This window comes from Leptonychotes weddellii, chromosome 7, assembly GCF_054177405.1.
Source record: "Leptonychotes weddellii isolate Sample4059 chromosome 7, ASM5417740v2, whole genome shotgun sequence".
In the NCBI taxonomy this organism is placed as follows: Eukaryota; Metazoa; Chordata; class Mammalia; order Carnivora; family Phocidae; genus Leptonychotes; species Leptonychotes weddellii.
The window spans coordinates 121,717,626-121,739,107 of NC_138375.1; the positions used below are offsets into that span (position 1 = coordinate 121,717,626).

Here is a 21,482-nt window from a genome sequence, read left to right on the forward strand (position 1 = left end):
ACCCACTCCAGCAACCCTCAGTTTGTTTCCTGCGATTAAGAACTCCTCATATCAGTGAGGCTCATAATACATGTCTTTCTCTGATTGACTTATTTCGCTCAACATAATACCCTCCAGTTCCATCCACATCGTTGCAAATGGCAAGATCTCATTCAAGAAAGGAAGTTCTAAAGCAATAGTAGATTTGATGTGATATACCTATCGTTGTAAGTCCTTACTTTGTTTATGGCTGATGCAATGAGATTGAATTTGGGGCTCAACTATAGTTAGGTAGACCATGCCGCTTATCCTTGTTTCGGCTCAGAGTAGTCATATAGATGTGCCTTTGTTTAGTTTACAATGTTCCATTCAGATCACACTATTTTGGCTTGTTAGAAATACACGCTGGTGGATTCAGGATTCCAGAGAGCAGAAAACACATCATGGTCTTTGAAATATATTTGTTCCTTCTCTTCGTCATCTTCCCACTGTGATTTGAAAATCATACGAGTTTTCTTATTTGATGTTCATAAGTGCGTGAAGTGAAGCAGAATAGGTATCATTAATCACTTCCTATGTATGCAGAAATAGATGCTCAGTAAGGTGAAATAGCATGGCCAACACGATCTGCTTTATAAGCGGCAAAGTCAGCACTTGAATTCAGGGACTCTGCACTTGGGATTTATACTTATGCCAACAGGAGTTTATTTTTTATAGCATAGTAAGAATAGTAGTCAGTAGGATTGGTTGACAAGAAAGGCTGCCATTACTGTGTATGTAAAACATATATTTCTAGATATCATCAATCTGTTTTATAGCTGAGAAATTGAAGCAGAAAAGAATGTCTGACTGGCTCGAGGTCAGTGTATTCAGAGAGAGCAGTTGCTGGTACCTTAAAATGTTGACTTTCAGGCCACAGAGAATGATGGAGGTAATGTCTTTAAACCTGGAAAGACGCCATGCGTTGTAGTTCATTATAAAATGGATGTTAGCTTAAGTTGAAAGGGAAATTTATGTGGGGACGTTTTCTTTTTCTTTTTAGAAATGTTTATTAATTTTTTACTAAAAGTTAATAACTCAAATTATAATCGTTTAATTAGATGCACTTTTATATTTTAAATGTGGCAAAGAGAAAAACATCAGGTGGGTTAGGTCATCAAATATAACCTTTTGAAAAGGTGTCATGTAATCCAAATTCCCGAAGGACTTTAAATTGGGGTTCATTGTAAAGTGTGTCGTTTGGTTGTAGAGAAATTAAACAAAGAAATCAATTGTCATTATTAGTGGAGGGCTTATTCTAAATTAATGGTGTATGCTGTTAATGAACCATTGCTACAAAACTAATTGAGCCAGAGAAGTAAATGCTATTCCCAGCACTCTATGTATTTCCCCAACATAATCAAGTAGGCTGGTACCCAACCATGAAAGTTGTATTGATTTGGGCAGTTTTTAAACCAGTAAGCAAAAAAGGCAGTGTCTTCCAGAGGGGAAAAAATGACGTGATTAAGAAGTCATTTCATCTTCAATTTTCAAAAAAATGTATCTCAGACTGCAGAAAGCGTGGAAAATACATCTTCACATAATTGTGTGGTTCAGGAAAGCAGTCAAGGAAAAACTTAATGTACAGGTAGCAAAATAAATATCACAATTATTTGTTGTGTAGAATGCATTGATCAAAACTTCACTGGGATTTTAAAACTTGGCAATGACTTTTATCTAATTTTGGTAAACGGTACTCATTTGTCACTGAAATTGTTTTCAGTATTTAATTATAAATGAAGATCATTCGTGTTTGAAAAGAACACTCACTTTGAACCTATGGTATACATTGCAAGGAATAATTTTCAGGAGAATGTTTGAGTACCAGTAGTCCCTGCAGCTTCCCTCATTTAATCAATAATGTTCTGAACTACGTCGTCTTTTCTCTATGTGAGTAGGTAAAGCGGAGAGAAGGTTGTCTTCTCTCAAGTATGTATGTCTTTGGTGTTGGTGCTGATAGTTGTGGTGGAGGCAGTTGTGGGTTTTGAATTTAGAGGAGCGCGAAGCTGCATAAATTAGATAACCCAAAATACCTTTAATTTGCTTCTTTTGAAGTTGATCCAATACATCATCCTCTTCTTCTCGCCCAAAACCCCAACGTGTCAAACCCTTTAGCCAGATACTTTGCAGGCTATTTTCACACTGTTTTATTAACACAAATGGAGTAACCGTAAGTGTGTTTTTCAAAGGGGATTGAAATTTGAGAAATACCTATTAATACTGAATCTAAAACTAAATTTTTGAGCAGGAAAAAAAATGGGAATTTTCTAAAGGAAATTAATCCAGTGGTTCTTGATCTTAGCAGGGACAGCATTCTACTTAAAAAAAAAAAAAAATTAGGAAGTGCCCCTTTATTATCCGACAATGGAAAGCACAAATAATATAACCTACCTATACATACCTGATTAAAGTATTGACAAAACATCTTAATTATAATATAAAGGAGAACTATTGGAAATCGATTTACAGTCAACTGTTTCGATATGTTTGTAGGTGCTGCTGTCTCTCGATAGTAGATCTGGTGGTGTAGTCAGATGCTCACACCAAGTGCGTAGGACCACGTGAGTATCACAGCTCTGAGTGTGGGTAGCTGTGACGAGTCCAGTACCACAACACGCTTTTCTGAATCAATGGGCCACTTTTGGTAAATCTCCGGATAAAACCAAGTACAATCTTCCTTCACTTTATTTATGTATTTATTTTTTAAAGACTTTATTTATTTATTTGACAGAGAGAGCATGCACAAGTGGGAGGGGGATGGAGCAGGGGGAGAGGGAGAAGCAGACTCCCCACTGAGCAGGCAGCCCGATGCGGGACTCGATCGCAGGACGACCCTGAGATCATGACCTGAGCCGAAGGCAGACGCTTAACCAGCTGAGCCGCCCAGGCCCCCCCAACAATCTTCCTTCACTTTAGATGGTAGCTTCATCTTTGGAAAAATCAATACTTATTAAAACACAGCAGAAAGATTTTGCATCAACAGAGCTAGTACCCAGGTTCCGAAAATGACAAACATGTTCACCCATGTGGCTGTCCACAAAACATTGCAAATTCACGTGGGCCACTGAGAGAGTAAGTATTGTGCATGTTCTCTGGAGGCTTGCAGGATGTAAGCATCCCTGATGCCTGGCTTCCAGAACATTCCGATACCATCCGCTATCCTGGAGTAAACCACAAGCGTCCTTGCACATTTTCCCAATTTGAGGCGACTGGTTTGTTTTGTTTAAATTAAATTGCAGATTCTGATCTGCCTTGTTTTATTAGTTATTAAGATGTCATTGTTGCTGGAGACTTTGCCGTAATTAGGTCCAAATTTTACATGTAAGGAAAATTAAGGTCAGAGGGAGTAATTACACATTTTCAAAATGTTAAAGTGGAACATTTAGCAAAATAATACTAAAGCACCAACTATGTATCTACCGGAACAGCTATTTGGCCAAGTAAGTGAAGAATTATAAAGACACAAATCAGGCAACACAACACCCCAGTAATAATCTTCACTTTCCAAACATGTGTTTTGGCATTGTGTGTTGGCCTAGCGATAAGCCCAAAGCAGCACTGGGCTGGATCGATTCCTGGCTCTGTCACGGATTAGTTATGGTGCTTGGATAAGTCACTTACCCCCTCTCTGTGCACTTTTCTCATCTATAAAATAGGATAATGCTCACTCCATCTACCTCATTATTGGGACACAATAGTACCACATGTGAAAATATGATATTTGGTACTGACAGTCAGGAATGCATCTTGTTAGGGCGCCTGGGTGGCTCAGTCGTTAAGCGTCTGCCTTCGGCTCAGGTCATGGTCCCAGGGTGCTGGGATCGAGCCCCGCATCGGGCTCCCTGCTCAGCGGGGAGCCTGCTTCTCCCTCTCACACTCCCCCTGCTTGTGTTCCTTCTCTCGCTGTGTGTCTCTCTCTCTGTCAAATAAATAAAATCTTTAAAAAAAAAAAAACGGAATGCATCTTGTTAGGCCTCTGTTTGGTATGATTTCCTTTTTTATCTTTATTGCCATTCTGACTTGCAATTTGTATTGCAGGCTTTATACCATTGGAAGAAATGAACAGTTAAGGATGTTTGAACTTACACTATGAAATAATCCATCTACAGGTTAGTAAGTCCTTAACATGAGAATTTTATTCTATACATAGTATATCTATATGTGTAAATATTCGTACTATGCAGTGTTTTTAGCTCACTGGTTCGCAAAGTAGAGTATGGGTTCTCCTCTGGGTCCCTGTCCGTCTTTCAGGTTGTCTGCAAGATGGAACTTTTCTTATAATAGTACCAAGACCTTATGTACTTGGTTGACAACTTTGCTTTCTCTCTACAAGTAGAGGCATTTTCCAGAGAGCACGTGACATCGCAGCTGATTCTTTTGCTAAGCATCAGGAATTGCAAAATGTAAAACAATATCACTCTTCTCACTAAATTTATACACATATCAAAAAATATCTTACTTTTAATTTCTAATACAGTAAACACCAGGAAATACAAGCCACATAAAGCCTTTTGAGATCTTCAGTGATTTTTTTTTTTTTAAAGATTTTATTTATTTATTTGAGACAGAGAGAATGAGAGAGAGCACATGAGAGGGGAGAGGGTCAGAGGGAGAAGCAGGCTCCCTGCCGAGCAGAGAGCCCGATGCGGGACTCGATCCAGGGACTCCAGGATCATGACCTGAGCCGAAGGCAGTCACTTAACCAACTGAGCCACCCAGGCGCCCAGATCTTCAGTGATTTTTAAGAGGGGATGTATCCCTGAGACTAAAAAGTTTGAGAACCGGGGCACCTGGCTGGCTCAGTTGGTAGAGCACGTGACTCCTGACCTTGGGGTTGTGAGTTCAAGCCCCACAGTGGGTGTAGAGATTACTTAAAAATAAAATCTTTAAAAAAAAAATGAGATACAAAAAATAAAGAGTTTGAGAACCTCTGATTTAGATTATACTCAGATTCTCTCTTCATTAAAGACCTGGCAGCGTTGGTTTTTCTCTAGGAAGTATTTGTTTGCTGGCTCTAAAGCTTCATTGTCAGAGTGGTCCTTCTACCTTCTCTTTAGGTTCTCTGTGGATCATTTTGACCTGTGTTGGAACTGTTGCTTCCTCGTAACAGAGATGTTACAGCAAATGCAAAAATAGTTCATTCAGCCCCTCTATCTGTAAGCCTTATTTTCTCTCATTTGTGTAATCTGCCAAATGCCCAAACGTGCCCCTTCTCTATGTGCCCTGTGACGCAACTCGCTCACCTCGTGCTGCCTCGTTAAGGGTTGCATGGAAGCAATGGACGGATTGTATAATACTGACGTTTTGGCTGAAAGGAAATCACTTCCAGGGATGTCTGAACTGCAGTAACGGCAGGCTCTGCAGAAGTAATGGACTCTATAGCCTCCTTATATATAAGTTCCTAACACATACCTGGTTGCTGCAATCCAGAGCCTCGGCATTGCCCTCTGACCACACGCCATGGTCTAGTCTATAAAGTCTAGTACAAAATGTGTAAAGCACCTTATAAACACAAAGAGATACTCTAAACCAGGTGTCCCTTATTTTGCCTTCCCATTCAAGTATTTTTCTTTTCTTTCAACTGTGTTAGCCTTGAAAGGGAGATTGCTTTGGTATGTGTTAGTCAAGTCTCTAGGCAGATCTATTTGGAATAATATTGATGTACTAATGATATCAATACAGCTGACAGTATTCTCTGCAATGGATTTAATCCTATTTTTAAGCCAATAGAACTGTATTGGTCAGGGGCGCCTGGGTGGCTCAGATGGTTAAGCGTCTGCCTTAGGCTCAGGTCATGATCCCAGGGTCTTGGGATCGAGTCCCGCATCGGGCTCCCTGCTCGGCGGGAAGCCTGCTTCTCTCTCTCTCTCTCTCTGTCTCTCATGAATAAATAAATAAAATCTTTAAAAAAAAAAAAACTGTATTGGTCAGATTGTGTAATTGTAATCTCCCTTTCAATTTTTTTGTTTGTTTGTTTTGGTTTTGACATTGCTCCACATTAGGAGGTGCTGACATATTCCTATAAATTATTTTGCCTAATAAAAAAGGATCTTGTCAGTCTCCAATTTACGAATGATTTAGGTAGATAATAAAGAGGAGAGCTTCCAGTTGGGAGGCACTACACCAGGTCTCTGTGGAGGGAGGTCCTTGTGGCAACCACCCTCCTTTCAGTTGAGAATACTTAAACAAAGAATAACCAGAGCATTTCCTGGGTACTAGTTCAGGGAGACCTAGGTCCTTGTTCAGAGGTTCCAAAATCTCATAAATCAAGGGCATCTTGCACACTTCAGCCCCAACTTGGAGATTCTCAGAGGATGTCTCCCATCCCCCAAATCCCAGAGGATGGAAACCTGTTTAATTATGTTTAGTCCAACATTTCTTCAAGTTCATTATCCATAGAAAACTTTTATGAAAGAACATATTTGAATGAGTCCTAGGACACTTCTGTTAGGGCAGGACAACATTTGGGAAATATGAGCTAAGAGAAAATCCACCTCTTAAGTATCTACAGAGGAGCACCACACTTCTGATGTCCACCAGTGCCTACCTCGCTTTCTTCTTCCCATACCACTTGTTCTGGGTACCCACCAAGCAGAGGTTGACCTCGTGTCCTTAGCTGGAGGACAGAGTAGATTTTCTGATGGAAGCTATGTTATCCACGTGGCTATGCCCAACTGAATTAGTATCATTAGTAATCTACCAAAAATGTACAATGCATTTTGTGTACTTCTATAGGAGAGCTTGTTCTGAGTTGCAAATCTATCTACTTCATATTAAATGCTTAAAAGATAACCAGCCAGCAAATTGGGAGTTGGTGGTACTAATTTTTTACCTTAAGGTTTGGAGAGTCAATAGATTTGAAATCTCTTTAAGAACAAAGAAATATTTTAGCAATAGGAAGGGACGATGTAAGATGAAAAGAAAAATGTAAGCATGAGAACATTTCTAACTCAATGCATTACTGAATTTGAATTACAAATGGCAAGCCTCCTTATATATGTCCTGCAAAGGGGCAATCATCTTCAACAAATTTTTTTTTTGAAAATTCTGGCCATGAACCACTGAATTCATTTTTCTGAGGTAAGGCTGTATGATGGAATATATCCACTTGGACATACATTGCCTCTAGGGCCCAGAAAGCAAACGCTCATGGTTAGTTCTCTCTTGAAATCTCCCACAACCAAAAGTGGAACTTTAGAGCAATTAAGTGCCAAGAAAATAGATGTGTGACAGTGCTGCCTGATTATAGAATGGATATTACATCTTAGATATCTCTGAGCTGCCACGTCTCCCCTGGAATGCAGCATGCCATCATGTTAACCGAAGAAATGGTACTCCGAAGTCAACTTTAGAATGGAGACCTAAAAAAAAACCTCTTTTGGAGGCTTTTCTATTCAAGGGGCTCCAGGGAACTTAAACCAAATAGTACAGCTATCTTAGTGGTGACTTTTTTTGAGCAGCCCTATCAGTTATTTGAAATTTTGATAGCATCATTTTTTAAAAGATTTTATTTATTTATTTATTTATTTAGAGAGGAGGGGGATGAGCAGAGGGAGAAGGAGAGAGAGAGAATCTCAAGCAGACTCCCCACTGAGTGAGGAGTTTGATGGCCAGGCTCGATTTCATGACCCTGAGATCATGACCGGAGCCAAAAATTGGGAGTTGGATGCTTAACTGACTGAGCTACCCAGGCGCCCTGTAATAGTATAATTTTTATATAAAACTTAACTTCAGAATTCTTCAAAAATTTATCATTGGGGGATATTTCTAAGTTTTTAAGGACCCCTGGGGGGGCAGAAATGTAAGAACCACTTATTATAGTAAATTAAAAATATGAACCGAGTAATCCTTATATTAAGATGAGAATTAAGGGGTTTGGAGAAGTTGAGCTTGGTTACTTCTTCTTGGATGGCCTTGGTGCTTCATGTGTGTTGAACTTTAAGAGGGGTGTCCTAATTTTATTTTAGCTAATTGGAAAGAGAATTAAGAGAAAATAAATCACTTAGCAAAACATATAAGGGTAATGTTTTATACACTTTAAGTCTCTTTTTTCTCTCTCTTTCTTTTTCCATTCTTTTTTTTTTTTCCCCCTTAGTGGTGGGTTTGAAGATATGCATTCTGGGCATTCTAATGGCATTAAGTTTCAGCACCATAAGTGATGTGCAATAACTATTTGCTAATGATAACATTTTATTTTTTTTTTATTTTTTATTTTTTTTAAAGATTTTATTTATTTATTTGAGAGCGAGAGATTGAGAGAGAGAGAGCATGAGAGGGGGGAGGGTCGGGAGGGTCAGAGGGAGAAGCAGACTCCCTGCCGAGCAGGGAGCCCGATGCGGGACTCGATCCAGGGACTCCAGGATCATAACCTGAGCCGAAGGCAGTCACTTAACCAACTGAGCCACCCAGGCGCCCTGATAACATTTTAAAGTACTTTCTGTAGCGGTGGTACTAGGGAACGAGTGTCTGCAAACATTTCCACGATTGTTCGTTTGCTTTTATATCTTTGACAAGTTGTATTTCCTTGTTAATTGGATATAAACACTTGATGGACATATAGCCAGACTACCTGGACCAAATTCTCATAATCTGATATTATCCAGGAAACTTTTTGGAAATACTACTCCTGGGTCTGCAGTCTTAGTATCTCAGGGATTCCACCCACAAATGGTCTCCTACTCCTAGTACAGGACAGATTTGCAGTGAGCATGTCTTCATGCTTATTTCACTTATGTTTCCCCTTTCAGAAGCACTGCAAGGCTGGAATTCATTTATAATGATTTAATCAGCTTCTTAGCAGGGAAAAATCCTCTTTTAGATAGACTTGATGAACACAAAATGGAGTACCTGCCTGCATCTGCATGTTTTTAAGTAAGAGCTCATTAGGTATTTGTTTGGAAAGATCCCTGCGAGGAAACAGGTATCTCTGTTTCACGGAAACATCTTGAACTACTTTACTATGCTTTTTGGGTCATGAAAGCTCCAAACATACCTCGTCAAACACTCTTTCTTAAACCTTGAAACCCATGTGTATAGCCAGGGAAAAGCAATCTGTATGTTTCTAATTAATTTACACTTAACTCATCAGAATGTTGTTTTCTAAGAGCTATTTGATGTGTAAGACCCCTTATGAACCTTTCAAATATGGCTTCTAAGCATTTTTCCTTTGAACCAGAAAGTCACTTCTTTTCCCCCCTGAAGCAAATGGAATTCAATTCTCAAAAGGCTTTAGTTTGGTTCAAAAAATTGTCAGACTCACACAATCTGACAAAACATGTTTTCTCACTTAAATGGACTAACTCATGCAGTAGGCACCAGGAATTAAAGGACCTATCATTAGGCAAAGATTTACTTAAAGTTGCCACGGTGTTAATGAAATTTTTGTTTATTTAGCAATGCTTTCTGATAAAATAGCACTAAATACACTCATGTCAATGAGCATAGGGTACTGCTATAGGAAATGCAAGGAATTAAAAAGTTTTATCTTAAAAGTACACATCCATCTTTACAACATATGTACAAGGGGTTTTGAGTATTATCTCCCTGATTTCGGTCCTAAAGTCAATGTTGCACACAGGAGAGACTCACAGATTGGTATCATCCAATATTGCTTCTCTCACCTTTTATGTAAGGATCCTAAAAGTGGTTACAGAGAGATGTAATGACATATCCTGAGTGCAACCATTGACGAATGTTCCAGGTGCATCATGTTTCACTATGTTTGCATAGTCCAAGTGTGTATGAGTATTATATTTTCATCTAAATCCCTGCTTTATTTTAGGCATACAAGTACATTTTTGCTTTCAATAGCTACTTCTTTAGAAATATCCACATTGATTTTCAAATTCTTTGTATTAAAATTGCCTGACTTACTTTTTACCTATTCATTATAGTAAGAATTTTGTTTAGAGGCATTCTGTTAACCCATATATTAGAGAAAAAAAATTCTTAGAGCTTCCTTTAACTATCTTCTCTGCTTCCAACATACAAGAATCCATAGATGTGCTCTTATGATTTTTTTCTACTATTTATACTCAAATTTCTCTCTCAATTCAGGCACACACAAATTCATCATCTCTTTCTAACTTCTGGTTAATGATCACTTATTTAGATTTTTTTAGCTTCTTGAAAGACAATTTTAGTTTGCAGGCACAAATAGAGGATTTTGTGTTATTACCCCTGAATACTTGGGTAGTTACATGCTCTTAGGATGCTACAGACAAAGAACTGATCCCATTGAATACCTACAAACCATCTAAATACTATACATTTCTATTTCAAGAACAGCTTTCTTTTGGTCTTCTTCCAGAACAATTTTTGTTGGATATAACATGAAAACCAAGGCAGTTTGAGCATCATATAAAGACAAATGCAAATCCGGTAGAATTCAAAATGCTTTTGTGTAGAAGCAGGTATCATATAACTTCTGGAAGTTTTCAGTACGCTAGTTAGAAAGATTTTATAGGTTAAGTTCAGAAACATTTTCTTTTTTAAAAATTTAATTTGAATTCAATTAATTAACATATAATGTATTATTGGTTTCAGAGGTAGAGGTCAGTGATTCATCGGTCTTATGTAACACCCAGTGCTCATTACATCACATGCAGAAACATTTTCATAGAGATAATATTTCTGATTTCATGATACACATGAATATTTTAAAATGAAAAATCCGCTGAGTCCATTATTGTCATTATCACTGAGACATTGGATGCTCGTTGCATCCACGTATTTCTCTGTGGGAAGATTTAGAGAGTTTGGGCAATATGTGTACTCTGCCTTCAATGAGTTCTGTCATTGGATTAGAATCCAAAATCCAGAATCTCATTTTCTTCCTATAAAGGGCTATGGAGCCATATTTCCCAATTTCGTCTTTAGTGTTCAGTGCCTGGCCTTTGAAATGAAGTTTAAAAACTCATTGCAACAACCCTCCAAATAAGTCTCCTTCTCTGACTTTAAGGATGTCCTTGGCATATCTCTCAATGAAAGAGCCTATTCCAAGAGAGCACTTTCAAAGACATTACTAACTCCAAACTCCGCCTCCAGGAGACTTTAATTTTCAGGCAGCATCAGTAGTGTGAGATGAAGTGGCTCTGGAAGTTTCTGTGACAAGCGAAAAGGACATTTCAATAGAGCAGTGCTTGTATATATTGTAGCCTTATTCCCTGATGAGCTGTAACAGTTAAAGCATCCTCTCCACTAGTGGCAAACTGCTATTGGGAACCACGCCAGTTCACATGTGGGTTCTAAACACATTAGTTAGGATCAATTCTGCTATAGGTTAAAATTCCAAGTATTATCAAAGAACAAGGAGGTACTAAGTGATTACCTTCCAGTAGATCCAGTGTGACTACACTTAAAATTCTCCCTCTCCCACTCCCTCTCCTTGTGTTCCCTCTTTCGCTGTGTGTCTCTCTGTCAAATAAATAAATAAAATCTTAAAAAAAAAATTTCAGATGAATAGGACCTTTGAGGGAGGGAGAGAGAGAATATAAGAAAAAGGATGGGGAGAGACAGAAGGGGAGGTGGGAGGGGGGAGATGCAAGGGAAGGGAAGGCAGGGAAAGGTAACCTCCTAGCACTTACTTGATAGTTAAGAGAAAAAAATTTTTTAAGCTTTCAAAATGGTTTTATAGATGTCTACCTACTTATTTGAAGTAGGTAGATCAGTCATTATGTTTAAATGGAGTGAATAAACTACCCAAATAAGTTTTTAATCCTCTCATTCCTGATGCAAATATCAATAGTCTCTCAGTAACCACATTTAAAACACCAGAAAGTACAGAGGACCTGAATGGACCTGAATAGACTTCTGCAAAGACATCCAGATGGCCAACAGACACATGAAAAGATGCTCAATATCACTCATCATCAGGGAAATGTAAATCAAAACTACAATGAGATCTCACCTCACACCTATCAGAATGGCTAAAATAAAAAACACCAGTAATAACAAGTGTTGGTGAGGATGTGGGAAAAAAGCAACCCTCGTGAACTGCTATTGGGGGGGGGGTGGGGGATGCGAACTGGTGCAACCACTGTGGAAAACACTATGGAGGTTCCTCAGCAAATTAAAAATGGAATTAGCATATGATTAAATGATTCCATTACTGGGTAATTTATTCATATTTAACTGAAGAAAAATGAAAACACTAACTCGAAAAGATATATGCAACCCCCTGTTTATTGTGGCATTATTTATAATAGCTAAGATATGGAAACAACCCAAGTGTCCATCCATACAGAATAGATAAAGATGATGGAATATTACTCAGCCATAAAAAAGAATGAAAGCTTGCGATTTGCAACAACAAAAATAGACCTGAGGGTATAATGCTAAGTGAAATAAATTAGAGAAAGTCAAGTACCTTTTGCATTCACTCATTTGTGGAATTTAAAGAACAAGTGAACAAAGAAAAAAAGCAGAAACAAACAAAAAACCTCTTAAATACAGAGAATAAACTGGTGGGGGGGGGAGGTGGGTGGAGGGATGGGTGAAATAGATAAAGGGGATTAAGAGTACACTTATCTTGATGAGCACTGAGCAATGTATAGAATTCTTGAATCATTACATTGTCCAACTGAAACTAATATAGCACTGTAGGTTAATTATACCTCAATAAAATAACAGAAATTAAATCATTTTGCTGTGAGATTAGAATTCCTTTCAACAGGTTAATAATCTTCTTTATTAATAGAAATAATTAATCCAGACCAGAATTCTACCTTCTAACCTGGCTATAGAAAGTATAAGAATTCACAAGAACAAAATCACATCAGTGGATCTGAATGACTGGAAAGGCATGTTTGCCAAATGTACATTTAGTATAGTACGTATCATGCTTCTGTTACGTTGTCCTTTCTCCAAACTCCAGAGTAGATTGGGGGAATGTTATGGAACTGTGTACTTTCGTCCAGCTCAGCAGTGTTCTTCAGAAGACATGGTAGGGTCCATATATATCCTCCCAGGTTGCAACACAGCTGCCTGATTGTGAAGAATCATCCATACGTCTCAGTGGGATAGAGGTCATTCTTCCATAAGATAATTAGCTATTTGTTTAACCTTAAAAACCCTATGGAGATATTGTTACAGGATTTTTTTTTTTTTTTCCGTTGATGCCCTTGGTTCTTGGTCATGCTGCTTCAAAGAATGAAGAGGTAGACCAAACAGAGTGGTGGGCAGCAAAGCAAGGTTTACTGAGTGATAGTACAAAGCTCCCAAGGAAGGAGGGGACCCAAGAGGGTTGTCATCGGGGTTTCTAAGTCTAGGGGTTTTTATGGGCTTGTTGGAGGACTATTTTAATCTCATTAACCCTCCCTGCATCTGTCATCCAATCAGGCTTTTGTCATCATCTATCACGTGGAAAAGTGTTGAAGGCTCCTTCCAGGGTGCTGTAAAATCCTTTTAAGGGTGGTTTCCTTGTAGGGTAGGGGGGGACCCCGGTTGCCCTGCCTGCCTCTCTTCCAGTTATCCTTCATCAATATTAGTTTGCCATTTTTTTGGGCTGTAAAAGTGTTATATCCCAAAAGATAGTACACTAAAGTTTACTTTGAAATGGAAATATTTTCAGATACAATTAGGTTGTTGGATTTTCATAACATGATACTTTTCCATTTTTTTTAAAAGAAATGGAACAAATATTTTTAATATTTTAATATTTTGGTGTTTGTTTTTCCCAAGACTACTCTAAAAGCGAGAGGGCAGTTTGATGTCTAAAATTGAAAGGGTAAATTGCTGCTTTATCGCATAAGTGTCTTTTGTAGGTTGGAAGTGAAAAATATTTTTAATTTAAAAGTGAATTTAGAGATTTGAGCATGCTCACTGTACATTACTTTAAAATTATTAAAGTAGTTTGATTTAATAGAGTGAATCTTCTCAGGCTGAGGACTACTTCACTTTGCACTGCATAGGCTGAGATGTTAGAACCCGGTCTCTTCCCAGCTGAAGAGCTTATAAAAAATGTGAAGTACTCTAATAATTTTAAATTACTCTATATTGCACATTTTCAGGTCTCTGATCACCTCCAAATTCAAGTGCTTATAAAACTGCTCCCATAATTTTAAATTGCTATGTGCACAGTGATTTAAAATTGTGAGAGTGCTTCAAAGTTTTTTAATAAGTGCTTTAATTTAGAACTGAGTTGAGCGATACTCCAGTATAACTTCAAGAAATTATTAAACTGATATAAAAATTTATCCTCTGGAAAGAAATTTACATTATGTATAAAAGGGTGAGGCTTCAAATGAATATATATGAGGATGAAGGTACCAAATGCTCAGGAACAATCAGTAAGTGAAATGAGATAATAGGGTCCTGAGGTGGGGAGGGGGTTGTTTTGTTAATTTTGCTCACTGTTTGCCTGGGGCCATAGTTCTTGAAACTCTAACAGGTCATTCAATTCCTTTAAGGTGAAAAATTGCATTTAGAGAACTTCACTTTCCATTCTCGGCATTTTCAAAGATGTCAGGAAATTTCTCCTGAAATTGTGGGAAAATGGCATTGTGAGATGAAAGGAGTCTATCTTAGAGAAAGAGGGAGGGGGAGGAATAGAGAGGGAGGACAGGGGAAGGGAGGGGCAGGTGGGAGAGCGGCGAGTCTTCCCTCACTTGTCGGTAAGATAGCTTTGGGACATCACTGACTAGTTAATTTCTCATTTTTCAGAGGTAAACATAACATGTTTTAAATTGTACTCATGCATGAACGCAAATGTTTTTACTGAGGACAGAATTCCTTCTGTAAACCAATGGTTCTGTTCACTCTAGAGGAGCACTGAGATTTTGTTTTCTGACTACGCTCCATTATTATTATAATGCACCACTTAATTTTACTTTAAACACGCCACCTTCCTACACAGATCTAGCATTATCCCACGTGTTTGGGGATAAAAGCTCTTGTGATGTACCAGCTGCCAAGAAGCTCCCCCAGCTTATTTTCAGTGCTGTTCAGGTCAACAGGGTGGTACGTGTTGACTGTGTCACTGGTTTTGTCCGAGTGCATTACACAATCTGAAATGTCAAACTATTTGACAGGGACACGAGGCCTTTCATAGATTTAAGTATACTTTTACGATGTCTTTGATTAATAACATTAAAGTGAGATATGTAAAAGACAAGGATGTTCTTTTGTCAAAATGTTGAAGGCTTAGGATTTATAATATATTGTGATTTTTTTTAAAGGTTTTATTTAATATTGCTTCTTGGCCTTTTGGCTAAGATCAAGTGTAGTATCTGTTCTTATCAGTTTAAAGGTTTTATTTATTTATTTGACCGAGAGCACACGGGCATGCGCACAAGGAGGGGGAGGGGCAGAGGGAGAGGGAGAAGCAGGCTCCTCGCTGAGCAGGGACCCCCTCCCCACCCCCCACCCCCCGCCCCGCCATGGAGGGCTCGATCCCAGGATCTGGGATCATGACTTTATCCAACTGAGCCACCCAAGCACCCCATATTGTGATTCCTAGTATGTTTCCAAATTTCATAAAACCCCACAGCCTTACTTTTAAGGAGAAGACATTTACATTTTACTAAGTTGCAGATGAAATAAAGGGAAACTGACTGCGTGCTTCAGCAGTTCATGTTTCAATAAGGGAAATTATATACATCATTGGCTTCTAGGGTATAATAAATGGGTGAATGTTAGTTATTATTACACACATTGCTGTAAATATTACTGTGCACCCAAACATTTGAAATAGTTCTTATCTCCATTTTGGGCTTATATAAATACTCCTTGAAAATAACTATCCTCCTATATTTTCTAAATATAGAAGATTAATTTCTCTAACCCCAGGGAAACAAGACTTTCTGAAATGTAATACCATGCACATATACATGGTAATGGGCAGAAAGGTTGTATCTGAAAGCTTAAAAAAGAAAGTGACTCTTCTTAAAATAATTTATCATTCATCCCATACCCATACTACCATTTTCTAAGACTCTTGCAGCATCACTAAAACAAATTGCATTCTGTGTCCCACCTAGGACACCCATTAGTGGTCTGGAAGTATGGGCTATTCTGATCATGAAGCCTTGTAGAAAGACAAGAGTTGCCTGGTTCCATGGAAGTCAGTGGTTTGCGTTCACTGCCAGAGACTAGTTATAATTTTAGGGTAGAATTATCTCATCATTTTCTATCTGACATGATTCATTTCTACTTCTCACATCTCCACAGACACTTATTTAAAAACCCTCCCCACTGGTTTTGTTCTTACTGGGACATGGAGGCAGTGGGAAGGAAAAAAGAGGAGTTTTGTTTTTTTTTTTTCCCTGAGTCAATTCTGGGCAGTGAATAAGATGTGTTTTTCTTACCAATGTCAATAAAAGACCATCCCTTTAACTGCCCAGCTTATTAGTCGTATGCATTGCCCTAAGATATTGCCCCAAAGATCAATACCCTGATTTCCTCTCCATCTGCCTAGACCAAGATAATTAGGCTCTTTACTTTGTTTTGTATATAATGAAGGAGGCAACGTAGTGCTAGTAGGGAAAAAAGGCGATCTCCCTGTGGTAAATGTATTGACATTTACAGACACCAACAGAGCACAACATGGAGAGAGTAATGAGAAATTTGACTGCTTTCCCCTCTTTCTCCGCTTCCTGCTTTAGAGTTGCTGCATCCCACAGTGAATTACTAGCTACAAAGAGAAGGGACTGCTTAGGGACTGACAATTGAGAGCATTTACAATTAGCTGAATTGATTAACCTTTACAAATGCTGTTACTTTATGAGGTGTTTTTCTCAGCCCTGGTTGAACAGTACGCCTTATTGATTCAACATACTCCTTTATGGAAGCCCTGATTTGTTTGTGACTCCACCAGTCATAACGCCTGCCTTGGTAATCACTTCTGCGTGTTCTTGGGAAAGCTTGACACGGTAGACTGATTGGCATTATGTAAATGGAGTCCTTGTCACCCTCTTGGAGAAGGAGAGGTGTACAGGGCGGGAGAAGAGAAGGCGCAGACCTGCCTCCCTGCGTCCCCATCTCCCAGCACAGACACAAAGGATGACAGCCTCTCACTGCCCCTCAGTCCACACTGCCTTGCTCCAAATAAACAGCCTATAGGGTGAAAAGAGCTGCAGACTTTTCTCCGAGGTTTCCAACTCCCCTGTATTCCCTGGCTTTTATTTCGGGTTTCCTGAAATAATTTGGATTTCGTGTATGACTGTGAGGGAAGGGGTGGTGGGAAATTGTCAAAAAAAACCCAAAAATAGAACTGTATTTAGCTTATTATTTTTTTTTTTTGGCAATGTTATAGACTGATTTTGAGTGCCTAAATTTGGCTGGTGATCCCAAAACCTATGACAAAAGGCATATTCCTTTAACCTGTTTCATTCAAAGAGTCTCTGTGCTCAGAATAAATATCACATAGAAATGGCTGCCTTCCATCCCTCATGGCCCATCAAACTGTATGAATACAAAGTAAATACTATTTGGTTTTCCTTCCCTTCAGGCTTCCTTCTCTCTCCACTTTCTTCCTTCTAACCTTTTATTCTTCATTTCAAGGGGTACATTTTTGTGATTTTTTTTTTTAAAGATTTTATTCATTTATTTGACAGAGAGAGACACAGCGAGAGAGGGAACACAAGCAGGGGGAGTGGGAGAGGGAGAAGCAGGTTCCCCATGGAGCAGGGAGCCCGATGTGGGACTCGATCCCAGGACCCTGGGATCATGACCTGAGCCAAAGGCAGCCGCTTAACAACTGAGCCACCCAGGCGCCCCACATTTTTGTGATCTTAAAGATAAAAGAACTGGCAGCCTGAAATGCTACTGAGTTAATCCATCAGCGGTTCCAGCAGCGTTCCTTAAATGCATTCTGCACCCAAGACCAGCTACATGATTTGTGGGGTCCAGGGCACAATGAAGATGCAGGGTCGCTTGTTTATCAATTATTACAAATTTCTAACTGGTGACAGCAGAGCATTAAACCTAGCCCAGCTCTTGTAAGCATCAGGCTTTGTGTGCCTGCATCGTCACGTGCCAGGAAGTAGGCCCTGCCTTTACCTTGGACCCTGTGTTTTGTGAAGACTGAGGTGGTGGTATTTGTCTTCCTTCCCAGATAGACTTTAAACTTTCCTAATGTGAGACTGGTTTATTCTGGATCCTGCTGAATTGCCTTTGCTTGTTACCCACTTGAGCTTCTGCTTAGTTGGTAGGAACTGAGAGCCCCACCCTGATGCACATCTTCTGCATAGCAGGGAAACCTAAACCAGACCTGGGTGACTTGAAGCACTTTTATCCATGCCAGAGTTAGGAAACTGGAATGTTTGTCACCTTGCTCATTCAGTGCTGGCTGAAAAAAGTTTGTTTTGCTTTATGTGATTAAACTGAATGTTTTGCTTGATGCACATGCAAAAATATGTGCATTTATTCTAATATAATACATAGACATATTCAAATGCACAGGATTTTTTCATACATATATGTGCATAACAGAATTGAGTTTATGGCATTCCAAGATACAGATGAACAATGATGGAAGACAGCCATTTTTTTTTTTTTAAATGAAGAATTGATGCATTTGTAAAGAAAAAAAAATCTGGGAGCTGCTCTAACAAAGTCTGCAGCATTCACAGCGTGACAAACAAATGAGAAAACAGCAGATGCAGCACAAATTAAGATGTATTTAGCACAGCAGCCCATCAAATGTGTGAACGTCTTTTGTAACTCAGCTTTGCAAGGTTGATGTATTGCACTTTAGACAGCTGATAATGAACCCTCCGAGCAATTAGAAGTGGAAATACTGAGGAGTCAAAATTGTGTTGTTCCCAGTGGGCCAAAAAAGAAAAAAAGAAGCCAAAAACCCATGTGAAACTTACTTCTTTATGTGCTTGCAAAACAAAGAGAATGTTTCAATTTATATACTGGTGTGTTCGAATTTCTCTTGCCTTTTAAAAATTCCTACTTCATTTTAATTACCATCGGATTCTAAAGTGCCATTAAATAAGTATGAATTCTGTTGCAGTTACACACGTTTTATGGCCAATACAATGTCTTTCCTTTATGGGATGCATTATTTAGTAATCTTACATTAAGACAATAACTTCAATCATTCTGCCTTCAAACGGCAATAAGCATGGTAATGGCTTCGCGGAGCTGCTTCCTGACTCTTTGTCATTGTGTTTTCTCTTTAATATTAGAGCGTTGTTTTTATTTCTATGCAGATAGTGTGTCCTGTCCCCCTGCCCCCCCAATTTCTGTTTTTTGAGAGGGGAAACACATTTGCAGTAGGGAACAAAGCATCAAAGTCCATCTAAAAGGCCACATTCTATCCTAATCCGGTGCCAGGGCTAACAGTGTACTGTTAATGTTTGCTTTAAAAAAAAATCAATATTTGATTTAAGCAAGCATATCATTTCCTTTCAGGAGGAAGAGGTGCTCGGTAGTTATTTTGCGGAGTTAGCAGTAGTCTAGCATTTTGTCAAGTATGGGTTTTGACAAATTTAACAAGCTTGAAAGGACTCACAGGAGAATAAGCCAAACAACATAAAGGTGGAAAAACAGAAACAAATAAGGAAAGGGAGCCTAATTGGTGTATTCTGCCTAGGAAAGAGAGATCTGACAGGTGATTTAAAAGCTGACCCGCCTGTGTGAAAAATCTTAGATGTTTCTGATGTTCATGGTCTTAAAGAAATCAGCATCACAGACACCATTGCCTCTTGAGTCTCTTTCCTGCTGTTGTGTTGTTGCAATCTGTATCCTTAATCCCAGACCTCCGAAGAGAAACCTCCCACCTTCAACTCTAGGTGAAGTTGAGAGGAGCATGAGGGTGAACAGAAACATTACAGTCACGTTTGTGTAAGACAAAAACAAATGTCCAAGGGTATGTGCAGATAGGTCATATTGTGAACCCATGGACAGAATTTATTTCACAAGGTGGCAGTCTTTCTGTGCTACCCAGAGTGGGGTCCAAACAGTACTGTCCTGGATTTCCACTGTAATTTAAAGGGAAATTTTCAATGCCCAGAGCCCTGGTGTCCTGCAGATGAAGGAGGAAGATGTTCTTGAGCACTATGCAGCAGAAACCCAGTTGGGTGGCACCAATCTTGACTTCAAGTGAACAGTTCATGGCATCTACATCCTAAGTCTTCAGAAGACGCGGGAGGAGCTCTTTCGGTGACTGATGACATTGTTGCCATCGAAAATCTGGCTGATGTCGGGCGCCTGGGTGGCTCAGATGGTTAAGCGTCTGCCTTCAGCTCAGGTCATGATCCCAGGGTCCTGGGATCGAGTCCCGCATCGGGCTCTCTGCTCCTTGGGAGCCTGCTTCTCCCTCTGCCTCTCTATCTCTCATGAATAAAAAAAAAAAAAGAAAATCTGGCTGATGTCAGTGTCATAGCCTCCAGGAATACTGGCCAGGGAGCTTTGCTGAAATTTCCTGCTGCCACCAGATCTGTTCCTATTAATTGGCCACCTCACTCCTGAACCTTCAAGAGCTACGACTTCCCGTGGTTACTGATCGCAGGGCCCACCACCAGCTACTCACAGAGGTGTTTTCTGTTAACCTGCCTACCACTGCTCTGCGGAACACGTGCTACCTCCTCAGCCCCACGGTGTGGAGCAACAAGAGCTCACTCAGCCGTTTTGAGACGGCGGATGCCCCCTGGGAAGTTCTGCGCATGCGCAGCACCATTTCCCGTGAGCACCCGCGGAAGTCACGCCGGATCTCGCCCTCTGCGGAGGTTCTGGAGAGGTTGAGGAGGAAGAGCAGGTCACTTCTTGAAAAGGCTGTGACTCGGCGGAACTTTGGGGTGTATGGACTGCTCCAGCTCCCAAGTTTACTGCTACTCCGCCCGAGATGGCAGCCTGGTCTGGAGGCAGGGGGTGCCCTCTGCACCTACTCAGCACTTCTCAGCGGAAGACTGGAGCCCCGGGCCACCGAGGACCCGACCGGAGCGCCCGCGCTCAGGCCACGGAATAGGTAGGAACGACCGCTGGAGTGGTCTCCAGCTTTCTTCCATAGGCTCTTCATCCGAACAGAAACCAGCAAGAGGGTTCTGAATCATGTCATGAACCAGCTAGGTGAAGCCTGGAACAGGCTTGTAGGTGATTGATCAATTAAAAAAAATTAGTACCCCAATTTTAAAGCCAGGAGATTTTCCTGGAACGATGTGGATTTCAGCCGTTTGAGAAATCGGCTAGCAAGGCGCCTGCATTTCTACGTGGTCGCAATTGGGGACGTGCTACCCTCCGGTGGGCTGACACGGTCCTGGTCTCCCCCCTCCTTACCCTCTGCTGCCTCTTCCACTCAGCCTGTGCATTGGCTACTATTTATCATGCTGCTTGCATTGTTTGTTTTTTTTAGACCCAAGAAACTTTTCTTACTCCACTGATTTCCTTATTTATGTTACTGTTCAGCCCTTATAGGCCATATTTATGTTTATGGCCACAACTGTTCATAGTATCTTCGTTAATGAAATCAGAAAGATAAGCTGGGAGATGTATTTTTCAAACTTAAGATCCTGTGATTC

At 39.8% G+C, this 21,482-nt stretch overlaps 1 long non-coding RNA gene and 1 pseudogene across 1 annotated transcript in view; both read left to right on the forward strand.

Moving 5' to 3' along the window:
* Window positions 1–21,482, forward strand: part of LOC145722755 (uncharacterized) — a 227,195-nt gene that overhangs the window by 186,534 nt on the left and 19,179 nt on the right. The window contains exon 7 of the long non-coding RNA XR_014147267.1: window positions 4,057–4,135. This is a non-coding gene — a long non-coding RNA (uncharacterized LOC145722755). The remainder of the gene's footprint in view (window positions 1–4,056; window positions 4,136–21,482) is intronic.
* On the forward strand, window positions 15,207–15,387 carry LOC115941918 (U2 spliceosomal RNA; annotated as a pseudogene).